Source organism: Lathamus discolor, chromosome 5 (genome assembly GCF_037157495.1).
Source record: "Lathamus discolor isolate bLatDis1 chromosome 5, bLatDis1.hap1, whole genome shotgun sequence".
NCBI classification, from domain to species: domain Eukaryota; kingdom Metazoa; phylum Chordata; class Aves; order Psittaciformes; family Psittacidae; genus Lathamus; species Lathamus discolor.
In genome coordinates, this window is record NC_088888.1 from 79,420,516 (window position 1) to 79,433,984 (window position 13,469).

At 39.6% G+C, this 13,469-nt stretch overlaps 1 long non-coding RNA gene across 1 annotated transcript; it reads right to left on the reverse strand.

Annotated features, from left to right (window-relative positions):
* Nucleotides 1–3,905: 3,905 nt before the first annotated feature.
* LOC136014394 (uncharacterized) lies at nt 3,906–10,309 on the reverse strand. Its single transcript, XR_010612676.1, has 2 exons — nt 9,971–10,309; nt 3,906–4,778 (listed from the first exon to the last, which is right to left on the reverse strand). It is a non-coding gene; the product is annotated as an uncharacterized LOC136014394 (long non-coding RNA).
* Nucleotides 10,310–13,469: the final 3,160 nt, after the last annotated feature.

Below are 13,469 nucleotides of genomic sequence, written 5' to 3' on the forward strand. Positions count from 1 at the left end.
TTTGGTCAGTTGGTGTCAGCTGTCTCAGCTGTGTCCCCACCCAACTTCTTGTGCACCCCCAGCCTACTTGCTGGTGGGGTGTCATGAGGAGCAGAAAAGACCCTGACTTTGTGTAGGCTCTGCTCAGCAATAATGAAACCTCCCTGTTTTATAAACACTGTTTTCATCACAAATCTAAACCAGCACCATACGAGCTACTACGATGAAAATTTACTACATTGGAACTACATTCTATCTCAAAGATAAAATGATAATCAAATGAACTGTGATGGTAATAATAGTAACAATTTTCTGGCAGAATGTGAGGTATGAACAGATCACCCATATCTCATTATTGTGACCTTGAACCACAAGGGAATAAAGTGAGCAGATTGCTTATTTGTTTTCTATTTTGTTTATCTTCTCAGGTGCTTTGGTTGGTATACCTTTGGCCAGCATTATATGTATTACACATTCTCTCTGTGTATGCATATTTAATAGAAAATATTATATATATAGTATTATTAAACAAATGTTCTTATCCTAACGCATGACTCAAGACTTACCAGAACAGGCCACAGATTTATAACTAGTGTGGTCATAATTCATTTAAGTGCCTTGAAAATTCAAAATGGATCTCTCCACCAAAAAAGTTCAATTCTTAATTTATTCATTTTTCAAAGTGCATTCGGTTTCTGCACTTCAGGGCTCCACCACAAATGAAAAAGTCTCCTTCAGTAAATGGAAACCTTTTGGTGAATGAATCAGAGACCACAATCAGGGTTGAAACTGCAAATAAGTAAATTTCATTGCAGATTTAACTGGGTCCATATGTTTGGTATAAACAGCTTCTAAAGAGGGTTTCTTACTGATGAAGAAGAACAGCCAGCAGGAAATAGTGGCATGCTGAATTAAACTTGAGCACTCTAATCAAGACAAGGCATGGACATAAATTCTACTCCTTTGATGTATCACTTCCCAGTGTCATTAACTAACAAGTACTTGTTTGCTCTATTTCTTTGAGGCAACAGATTGGGTTGGATGACATTCATTCACTTGAAATTACTTTAGAAAATCTTTACTTATCCTTTTAGCCAATAGCACCGAAAAAATAACTAAACAAGCCTGTTAGCAATGCCACTGAGGGTTGGGGAGAAAGAAACCGTATTTGATGCTGCTGATTATACAGTGTCTTTTATTGTGCCCAAAGAAAGAAATACTGTGAATGCTAACAATAGTAGTTCCTAGGAAAAATGTTTATACTGTGGGAAAAAATAATGTGATGTCTGTGATGCTGAATTTAACTTGTGCATTACCAAAGGACTCACGATTTCTCCAGACGTTAAAAATGCATCCTTTTCTCATTGTAGTCACTGCATGATGGGGATACATGAATAGTTAAAGGAAGTTGGCAAATGGATGGCTCCACATAGCCAAACACAGCTTAATTGTTCCTCTGTAGCTATTAATTTCTAAGAAAGATAGTTGTTAATTATGTAAAGCTGTGTCCCTTTCTTCCTGCTTCATCAAAGGACAAGAGAGCAGTGTAACATATTTACACATTTTTTTTTTTGTTTTCTTTTATGGAAACTCTTCAATTATTTATCAAAAAAGTAGACTGATCAAAGCCTCCTGCCATTTAAATAAAAATACTTTTGAAACTCTTTCATGCGCATTTTCATAACCTGGCCAGTCTCCTGGTAGCATTAAAAAAAATAAAATCTACTTTTTCTGTCAGTCTATGATGTCTAACAACACTTGCTGCTTGTTTTAGGGCATTCTGTGAGACTTATAGACATAACTTTCAATAACTGACACTAAAGCAAAGTTTTAAAGACTAGATGATAACCACTAGATAATATTCCACCTAGTAGCCCTTTGTTAGTTACAGCCTGTAAGGTGCTCCCCTCCAGTTCCAACTTTTCTTTTGGAGAGGACAGGAGCAGCTGAAGGGCAGACTTCCTTGGAAAGATTGATAGCTCTTGTATGTCTGTCTCTGGAGATACTGGAGGCTTGCCTTGCCCTGTGTATACATGCATGCATAATGACCAACCTCCCAAGTGCCAAAGCAGAACTAGAAGTCTGTCCCAGGCTGTCACATTTTTTTAGGACATTCATCACATTTCTTTCCAGACAGAATCAGGGAACACAGAACATCTAAGTAATCTTTCCAATCAAACTATAGTTTTCTTTTACATTCTGACTTGAAGCCCCAGGTGATGGCAGCAACTGCCTAGGGGAATCTACAGTATATACACATTTGGTATCACTCAGAGGACTGCCCAATGATCCCGCCTTCTTGCTCTGCCCCATCAATGGCTCTGGTTACTCTGCTTATTCTCAAATAATAAGACTTCCCACAGGAGGAAGATAAACCAGCAAAGACCAAATTACAGTGTACAGCTGGAGCAGGAAAAAGTTCCTTCATTGGGTTAGTTCAGCAAAGAACTTCGGTTAAAATTTGAAAATTCTGTGCCATCCCTTAATCTTCTACTCAGTTCATTGCAATATAGTCTTGCATGTCATGCAGACTCAGTGCAGCGTTTCCTAGGGTTTAGTTATAGAAGAGAACTGATAAAGAATGCATTATTATTGTAGGGCACTGTAGTTGAATTTTGCAGACTAAGCCACGGGTGAAAGTGTGCAGATTTTGACAAAAGAAACAAAATGTTCCTCCGATAGTAGTAGCATTTCAGATTCAGAACCAAATATTAAAGAGTTGTCTGCTCAATTATTTAGTATTTTATACGATATTACAAAAGCAATTCAGGTTTTTAGAGCCAAATATCTTAGGTGTCCTAAACTTTGTGGGAAAGGAAATTAGGTGTGTAAACAATTAGTTGCATGTGTTATATACATGTATTTGTCTACCTTTTATAGGTGGTTTTTCTATGAGATGAACTGTTACTGCTGTCCATGACTGTGCATACAAATTTAGGACCTCTCTTGAGATGATCCCTTTCAAATATAAACTGACTACTGGGAAGAATCACAGCTTTAGAAAGAGGAGATGGAAAGAAGAAATGAGCAATTGTCCAAGAACCTTCTTTGCAGCACAAAATGATGCCAAGACTGTTCCAGTAATATTGCACCAGAATTCAAATAATTGCAACAATGAAGACTATGTTTCCAAAAGCAGCACATGGTTCTGGTGTTAGACTCAAGCAAGTGTATCCTTTCTCAGCCAGGAGAGACCAAATAACAGCTCAATTGTAAGGCTGAAATTATCCACTCTTTGTGAAACTTCAAGCACTGTGACTGCAGAGGAGCTTTAATTCTGGCCTGAGGTGATATGGAGAGCTTTCAAGTGGTGATGTGCTTGTCTGATTCTTGAGAGAACATTGTTCAGGAAATCAAATCGGTAATCCCATCAGATGAATCTTTTGAAAACTTTTTCATACATATGCTTCTTGTGGGAGTAGAGAGCCATGGGTACGGGTGGGTTCGAAGCCCAAAAGCAATAATTGGGAACCACTGTTTATAAAAAACATCAAAGAACTTTGGATTAAACTCATTGTGACAGTAGGCTTTCCCTTGGTATTTTAATACCTCTATTCCTGGCTTTATCCGAAGCAGGCAGTGAACTGAAAGACAAAAGTAAAGCAAATGTTTTCATGATCTTGAAGGGGATCTGAAGATGAGTGTAATTACCAAAGGGAATCAGTTCTGACATGAATAGGCATATGTAAGGAAAAAGAAGATGTAAATGGAAGTGATACATGATTAGTAGAAAGATAATAAAAGTGCAGTGCCTATGCTGCAGGTCAGACTCCCAAGGCAATGACCACTCCACATCTGTTCCTGTTTGTGTCTGGAAGTAATTCTGAAAAGTGAAGACATATGGGGCTGCATGGTGTGCAAGCAAAGGTGTCTGTGGAATGGTTTAGTGTGATTCTCTCCCCCCAAAAAAGACAAAAACCAAAAGAACCCTCAAACCAACAGTATTTATTTTAATAATTTTTAAAACCCCATCTGTCAGAGGTGGAAAATCAATTATTTACATGTAATACATGCAGTGTTCAGAACAGCTGTGTAGTAGTAAGCACAATTGTATTTCATGACAGTGATGCTGCCAGTTATTTATGTATTTATGAAGGTCTCAAGAAAGGGATTCACTGTTGAAAATTCTTGGCATGAAATAAAGAACATATAGACAATTATGATGGCATTTTTTCAGCAGAAACATTACATATCTTTTCCACAATTCACAAGACTTTTTAAAAACCACATAATGGGTTTCCTTTGCTTTCTAGCTATTCAGCAAAAATGTGGTTGTCTATTCAGTTCTAGTTAGCCACCTTCTTGGAAACCTTCTGTGGAAAGCTAAAAGAGGATGTAATCGATACCCTCCTATTCTGAATCCTCAGCCCTTACTGAGAAATGCCCTTACTAATACACTGTTTATACATTTAAGGCATGTTTTGAAGCTGATTCTCTTTTGGAGTTGCAGTAGGAAGAAAAAATCTTTGAGTCTTAATTACTTTAAGGCCTATTTATCTTTTCCATTTTCAAATATATGCTTACCAACCACAGTCGTGGTTGCTTGTCAGGAAAGAATTGTTGCCATATATTATTACAAAATTAAGATCCATTTACAAGGCACCATTACAGTAGCACAAAGGGAGGATCATATACTGAAAGGCAGTGAGATGGCATTTGCTTCAGACTGTATGCAGCATCTCTCTTTCCTTCTTTGTAACATTTCTGGCAATACCCATGTATTTACATCAGATTATTCCCTGCTGTTTGTGAAGTGGAGAAATGAGAGACAGGAGCTTGTCCAGCACCCTCTGCAGACTCTGAAAAATCAGAAATGGAAAAGGTTAGTCACCTGATTAGCCACATCAAATACTTGTGTTTAATTATGAATGGGAAGTTTATTACCAACACATGTATTGTCACAAGGCAATAGGCAGTGGGTCGTGCACCACGGAAGGGCAAACTGTCATGTACAAGCATTACAGACCATCTGACCAAACACAAGAATCAGGCTGAGGGATCAAGAGCTAGCCCAGTTTTTTCATTGCTGAAGGAAAAGTACACATTGATGGTTATGGTAATTAGTTGGTGCCTCAATCAGAAACAACAGAGTATAGGTAATGTGCTTATAATCCCAGTGAGCTCTATATTTATTGACCCTTCAAACGATTCACAGGACATGCCTAATAAGACCAGGCCAAACACTACATATGTACAGGGAAATAGCCAGGACTAGCTTTCCCCTGCTTCCTTGCATATATTTCTAGCTTTGTATTTTCCCTTTATTTTTTTTTTTTTTTAAGGAGGCAAAGAAAGGAAGGTGGAGATCAGAGCCAAGGCTTGATCCGAAGAGACCTTCCTCCCCATCTGGTATTTGGATTTTGAATCTTGCACAGTTAAAGTCATTCTAATCAGTGTTCTCCAAGTCACCTGAAGGTAATACACATAACAGAAATCTCTTGGTTATGTCTATGCCTAAGAGCTGGAGGAACCTTGGCTCCAGAGCTGCCAAAGGCAAATCACTTAAGCATTTTGTTTCTCTACTTGTGAAACAAGGATGATAATAGTGTCTCTGTGGAAAAGAAGTGGCTACAGGGCTCTATTCTTGCTTCTGTAGATTCTGTAAATTTATTCCGCTTCCATTCCTCTGCAGTCTCATCAGCTTCAGCTGGAATCGCAATCTTTGCCTCTTTGTCCCCACAGGCCTCCTGCTTGGTCCTGCTGTGCTCCTCTCTCAGCCCCTGTGCCTGCTCTCCTCCCCTTGGGGCCAGGATTTCTCATGTCAGCACTGTATATATTTCTTGTTTCTTTCCCTGCTTTGTTCCCATATACTCTGTGTATTTAATTTTGCTTCCTGCTCTCCTTCAACTACCTTTGGGGACCCCCAGGGTTGTCACTCATGGAAAATAGATTGCACTGAGAATAGAGCACAGCCTGGGATAGGGCAGCAAAGGAAAGACATATCTGATGAGGTAAACGCTGGCCCAGAGTCCTGAAGAAACCTCAGAGCAGCATTAACATTTCCAGGCAGCTGGCTCAGCAGTGATGTGTTCTCCTACTGGTTAAACAGCAATTGTTGTCAGTGCTCTTGGAGCGCCGTGCTCCGCAGGAATGAAGGGAGTAGCAAGCTAGAAGCACTATGAAAAACATGTGCTCACTTCGCTTGTGGTCAGGACAAGATGCAATAAGCACAGCTCAGAAAATCTCTGCAGCAGCTTCTCCTGGTCCACCTAGAAAGAAACAGCAGCCAGAAGCTCAGAAAAGACTGCCCACCCTGTTGTCCTCCTGGAGGCAAAGAAGATAATTGTTGCTGTCAAGCCTGTATTGCCATCAGCATCGTTGCTGGTGGTGAATGTTCAACTCTAATTGTGATATACCTAACTCTTTAAATATTGCCATGACGAACAACAGCTGAAGTTATGTTTACATTCTGATAGACACAACCAGCAGCCACTTGCGATTTATAGCCATGCACAAAAATAATAGTGTAGAGAAACTGGATCTGTTGAATTCAGCAGTGCTATGGTGCTGCAAAGGAAAGAATAGTTAAGCTTATAGTGTTTCAGCAGGTTTAATTGAGGGAAGTCTGTATTTAAAGGGCAACAGGTCAGCCCATGTTTTGGACTCTGAGACTTCGCAGGGGCAAATGAGGATGCAAAACTCTCCTTCCTTGCACGCTGTGACCTTTCCACGTGCTTTCTCTCTGACCTCATGTCCAGGCGTACAACAGCTTCCTAGTGTCCTACCTTTCCCAGCTAAAAGACCATTAGTACTGTTTTCAACTATGAAGTTAATGGGGAGCAGACACTCCCTGTTGTACTTTACAAAACATGTGCTGTACCAGAGCATGACAACAGGGGGCTGCAGCTAATTTTTATCTCTTACTGCCAAGAAGTAAAATCATTGAACCTTTCTAGGGGGGAGAGCATGGAGAGCAATAATCTGCTGCTGGACAGTCATACAAGAAGGAGCAGAGAAAGCTTGAGGATGTCTGGGCTGCTGTGAGTCAAAGCTGGAACAGCATGGTGACAGATATCATGTGTAAGGTTGCGGTACACATACAGAAGCATGGCTGATGTCTTATACTGCTTAAAGCCGCTGTCTAAATATTGTAGTGCTCAAAACTTTTTCATCCCATGGAGCTTTTGTTCCATTGTGGAATATTTTGTACCATTTTTCATATTTCCTAAAGTTCAGTTCTTTTGCTGATGTGCAGGAAGTGACAAGTGCCTTCTGTGCTGCCTCATAATGCTCCCAGTAACTTTCAAATGCAGCATCTTTTTAAAGCAGCATCAATACAGGATGAAAAGTAGCACTCTAACAAAGAAAAGGTTAAGTGTATTTGAACTTATTTGTCTGATGTTCCTTTTCCTTGCTTGAGATTTTTGTACAAGCTTCTACATTCTCATTAATTGCAGCCGACCATAAAACCCTACAGGTGATCCAAAAGCTTGAAAGGTAGGATTTTCAGGGATAGAGTTTAATTGCTTATAAAACCTCCATGCACACAGTGAGCTCAGGGAGGATTCCTGCAGGCTCACTGTCAAAACCCCTTTTGATTTGTATTTGCCAGCTCTCCTGGTAAAATCACATGCTCCTTTTAATTACTTCATTAGAAGACCAAACAAGAACTTACAAGAGAAGTGAATGTATATTCTCCATGCTGTTTAAATATGAGTCACTAGTAGTGGAAAAAGACACAGAACAAAATGTGAACACCAGGCATGTAATTACTTATCTTATGGAAAACCACCAGTGATGTTTCACAGCTTCTACTTTCATAACATTTGTTTAACTTTTCTGTCTTTGTGGACAAACTATTCTCACACAGCTGTCAGCATCTGTGAAAGTTTTCTTTAAAGGGCTAGTGAATGTTATGGAAATGTTTTATTTTTGTATTTTTTGTTCCTTTTTTTTTTTTTTTTTTTCCCCAAATACCTTTTTCTCTTAAGAAGCAAACAAATTTATGAAACAAGATTATGAACCAGACCATAGAGTGCTGCAAGAAGATATAAGTTCATGATCTAAAGGAATGCTGAGGCAAACTATTTTGATCCTGTTTTCTGACCCAGAGTTCTCAAAAACTGTGTTCAGAAATGCCAGGAATGATCTGGCAGCTGCAAAGGCTGATAAACAAATTACCATCAAAATGATTTGCTGCTGGTGTTGAGAAAATATAGAAGTGAGATGTGGCCATCGTCTTCAGAGTGAATAGGTTCGTAATTGGGAAGAAATCATTACATGGACGAAGCAGAAAATATGGGGATCAAGTTTTGGATTCTACATGTATTCCTACAGTAAATCCTACTCTATGGGATAGGTAAAATCCAGAATATATTATTGTTTAGTGCTCTCTGGACTTTATTACAAGCTTGTGTAAGTTAAAGCTACTACACTGAAAGATCAAACTGCACCAAGTGAGTACAGCTCAGCTGAGCTTACAAAACCTCATCACATGCAGGTCTGATATCTACTTGATGAAACCATCTACAGCAAATCATTGATTTGGAAAACTGAGAAGATACACTTTGTTCTTTTTGCTTATTTTTAGTATGTTATTGCCCAGCAAAGAGAAATGCCACTTTTATGCCAATTCTAGTAATCTGTAAATCTGTGACATTGTACTATACTGAGCCAGTCATAACCCTAAAATCTGCTCAAAAACATCTTTAAATTTCTGGAGTTTCTCATGACACTCTCAGATTTTTTTTTTTTTGCAGTCTCCAGGCACACCTGGGTGCAGTCAGCTGTCAGACAAAAAAGAAAGAGAAAAAGGAAAGAAAAAAGACAAAAAAGAAAAAGAAGAAAAAGAAAAGGAAAGGAGTTTAGGATGCTTTGCTCTTCTTTTGCCCCTTTTTATGTGTTTTACCTACAGTCGCCCAGTGACTTAGGCACAGAACTCTATTACCAGTCTCACACAGCTGCTTCTCACTTCTTGCTCCCCAACTTGTATCTTTTATCAAGGGCTTATCTGTAGAGATATCTCCGGATAAGCCCTGACAAACACAGGAATACCTCCATCTGAAGGGTTATCTGGCTTATCTTCTGCTCCTGTGGCCATAGCATCCACATGAGAGAGGTTTAAGGATACTTATACAGTCACTTGCTGTGTCTGCCATGTCTGGAGGCAGTAGCTTTCAGATGAAAGGTAATAGCTAGCAATTTAGGTCTTGATAAGCATATTTGCCTTTCCTCCCAGGGCTTTGCTGACCAGCACTGCCTAGCCATGGAGGCTTTCTCTGGGAGACTGCTTCGAATGCACAAGGCCCAAGAATTGTTGATATTTGTTCAACTTTGTGTATGGTTTATAGATTAGTTTGCGGCCGAATCTTGAACGGCACGATTGGAAAATGCCTAATGCACTTTATTAGAGCAAATAACGATGTGAGAGGATGAAGAAGGGATGTTTCAAACAGCACTTTTACTTAGGGAGACACAAAAAAGTGTTCCAAAGACTGAAAAAAAAGAAAAAAAAAGAAGAGATTCAAAGCTGTGCTCAGGACACTGCTGAAGCTGCAACACAAGAGAAACTTTAAAAAGCCAGAGATGACAGGTTATGAGCAAATAGGGTATAGAAGCAGAGAGACAGAGAAAGAAGAAGAATTCAACTCCCACTTCAGTTAGAAAAATGTGCTTGGCAAAAGTGCTGCTCTCCAGACTGAAAATGGAGGTCCCATCAGTTTTCACTGTAAACATTAACCAACAAGCACTGCTCACAGTAAGGGTAGAAACCTTGAACAGAGAAGGATGAAAGATTTGCTACACTCATTTTGAGTGTCTGGAAACCTGACAGAGGCCTCTATCCAACTCTAAGTTATCCCAGTGGAAACCCTTCTCCCCAACTGCTATCACTGGGATCCAGTCTGAGCCTGCAGAGCAGAACTGGTGCGACTGAGACGGAAAGTTACTGTCACATAAAAATTCCTGTAATCTACAACATTTTTGGTTGAAGTTTGAACCCTTCCACTCACATACGCACTGCACACCAGCCAGACAGGATATTCAGACTTACCGACTTTCTCAATATTTCTTGAAACCTCTGGAATGTTTTGGGCAAGGTCCAGGAACTGGAAAAATATCATCATGGAGCTTCCTGAGAAAAAATACCACCACAACATGCTGGTAATTATTTGAAAGAGCACTAATTTGGGGTGACTGAGGGATCCCAAAAGTTGCTGAATGGCCAGAACAGCGGGGTGAGGTGCCAGGCGGTGGGACTTGTGCTGGAAATCAAAGCCACGCAGCTAAGATAGAAGCTGCCGAGCTCAGGCTAAACTGTGCTTCGGGTTTGAAGCCTACTAACAGCCACACGCAGTGCCATCTAGTGGGTCTGAGACCGCTTTTGGTCATGTCTTTGGCCTCCCCAAGCAGCTCTGAGGTCGGCTGCCTGAGCCTGGCACTGGTGACTGTAGCTGAAGGGTCTGGTACATTGATTTGCTCGTTGGCACTGTGGAACGTAGCTGCAAGAATTCCTTCACACTGATCTGCGACAGCTAGGGTGGAGGCATTTCTCTTATGCCTGTCTGCTGTCTCTTGCTCCTATAATCAGAGTTAGACTGATCATCATGATGGGTTCAGGAAAGAATTTTTCCCTAGCTCTGATTAGGAAGGTTCTTCGCATTATTATTGAAGTACGAATACTCTAATGTGGGGAGATGCCAAGAATATTTTCTACAGCTCTTTTTGTAGTAAAGGTCTGGAAATAATTAGAAGATGTTGGGAAATACTCAGAGGGTTTTGCAGTGTGGGAAAGAGTAGAGCTCTTTTATCCAGTAGGATGTTACCTGGTTGTGGACAGGAGATGGACTCAATGATTCATGTTAGCCCTTCTAGTCCTTTGTTCCTCCTTGGGAGTTTGTTCCACTCTTTCTTCCAAGGAAACAAGAGTACAGGATTTCACCCCTAGGGTTGATTGCATGCTGCTTTCTCTCTTTGTTTAACAACAGGAATAACTGCTGTCCATGAGATAATTCACCCATGTGAATTAGCTGGGAGATGCAAAGCCTGGCCTCACTCACTGTCCAGTGTACTTAGCTTTCAAACTGTCAAGGAAGGCTTGTTTGCACTAAATAGTGGTCTGCCTCTTGAGAGTTATGGGGTGAACTATTCATGTTCCCTGAAATAAAGTTGTCTGACACATCAGAAGATGGTTTCTTTCATATATGTGCAAGCAGATGGAATAGCAAACAATGGCACATCAAAGGTACCCAGGAGAGACAAATGCTGAAAGAAAACAAGTGAAAAATTCAAATTAGTGATAGATTTTAATTATTATTTCTTTTTTCGCTTCAATGTGACCTCAGCTTTACCTTCCAGAGTTATAACTTGTATCTGCAGTTTCTGTCTTAAATAGTAAAGGAACCAAACAAAGATTGTCATTGTGTACACCTGTGCTTAGATAATGCTGTCAATTTTGTACCTTCACACACATACATTTTGTTCTTAATATAACTGCAAATAGAGAAAGATCCTTTTTCAAAGAAAGGACACAGACTATTCTAACTCAAAATATCCAGCATGACTTGCTTCCCATTCTTCTGGGTTTAGGTTCCAATTTTGGTTAAGTGACATTGTGAATGACATTAGTTGGAATTGTTTTTATGAAGAACATTAAATAAAGGACATAATAAATACTGGAGAAAGAGAGGAACAATTGCTATTAAAATAAATAAGCTGTATTTGTTTCTTATTAAGCTTTCTTTCTCTTGTACACACATGCACAAATTTTTTCATTTAGCAGAAAAAGGTATATAAACCAAAAAATATACATATATAATACTTAAAGCACTGTAAAATAACAAAAATAACACATCTAGCTCTTTGAATTTTCATGACAGTGGTTCCCTGTACACCAGTAACAACTCTGTAAGTCCTAAAAGAAGACTAAATTACTCCAGTAAAGACTTCAAGTGCCAGTGGTTAAGAAGACTTGATGACCTTATAGCAAGTATTTTAATTAAGTCCGAATTCCAAAGTTTCAGCTGTGGAAAGAACAAAGGGATGTTAATAGCAAATAGGACTGAGTATGCATGACTGCTAATCAGTAAGTGAGCAGACATTTAAATAATGCAGTACAGTAAAGCTATGAACACGTATTAGCTATTTAGTGCTTTGGGTCCTGAGACAGGAGAACAGTTCAGCCTTTGCCTATTTCTAAGCATGTGACTGATCTCTTTGAAGTAAATGAAAAAAAGTTAGTTGGGGTCAGAGCCTCAGAATGGGGATTGACCATTTATTCACTTGAGTACCTCTTACACAGAGATAGCTTGTGGCTCTCTGCCACGTTGTGTGCATACATGTGCTGGGGTATTTTTTTCAGCCTCTTTTATTCTTTCAGGCTCTTCCCCTCCCTTAGCATGCCTATTTTCTTCATGTCTCTATCTTACATTCTGCTTTCCTAAACAAGAACTATCTTCATATCCTCTCACTTCTTCCCTGAATTATTGTGGAACTATCTCCATGTAGGCAAATACACCCATGAATGATCTAGATAGCCAATTGCTCTGTGGCTTTCATATCTACATCCACATAGGGAATTATAATAATTGGTGGCTAAATTCTGGTGTAAACATGTTCCCATGGACAGAGAGGTTTGGTACAGACAGAGCTAGACCTGCTCCCCTGGCTGTCACCAGTAAACTGTAGTGATTCTATCTAAAGCAGGATTCCAAAAATGTGGTGATCTTCATGTGCAGAACTGGTCTGAAACTGTTCCAACATCACTAGTAGTACATACAACACTGTCTGGAAACCTCTGCCTGGAAAGACACGTACGTTTACTGGAGAAAACTATGATCCTCGAATATCACATATCTTTGCTCATGAGCCATCAGGCACATCTTTCATGGCAGGCACAGAATCAATACTTATTCCCGTAATAGATATCTGACTAATAGGTTAGAAATGTCTGGTGTGAGTCATTCACTACTATCTTTGCTCTCGTTGTTTGGTGGTCCAGAGAACTGTGAAATACCTACCAGAAGGGAAAAATAAAAAATACAAGGAATGTAAATATCGGCACTCTGTGTCTGTAGGAAATCTTTGGTCAATGTACGTGTCTGAAAGCCTGTATGTCCTTTTTCTACAGCACAGACCAAATGTGTTTCATTGTTTTCAGTCTCAAGCACACTCCAGAGCTATACATTTATTTATTTGTTTAACTTCTTGTTTTCACTTGACTTCTTTCCATGTAATTTTCTTCTCTTTGCCTTTTGCTATGCACAGCTCTTTCTGAAAGAACATTTTGTACCCAATTTCTAGGCAGGTTAGTTTCATGCGCATAGCGACTGATGGGGCTGCGGCTGGCAGCACCAGCTCATGGAATTTGTGGATCCTCTCACATTGCTTTTTGCAAATTTGGAGGGGATACTTTTAGGCTAAAAAGCAGAAAATTACATCCAACTTCTATGAAAATGAGTCAGGTTGCCAACTCGTGCTTGCTGTGCTGGAAATACATTTGGAAGAGAATTGTTTATTTTATTGCTAGCAGCAAATAGTTACTTTGAATCATT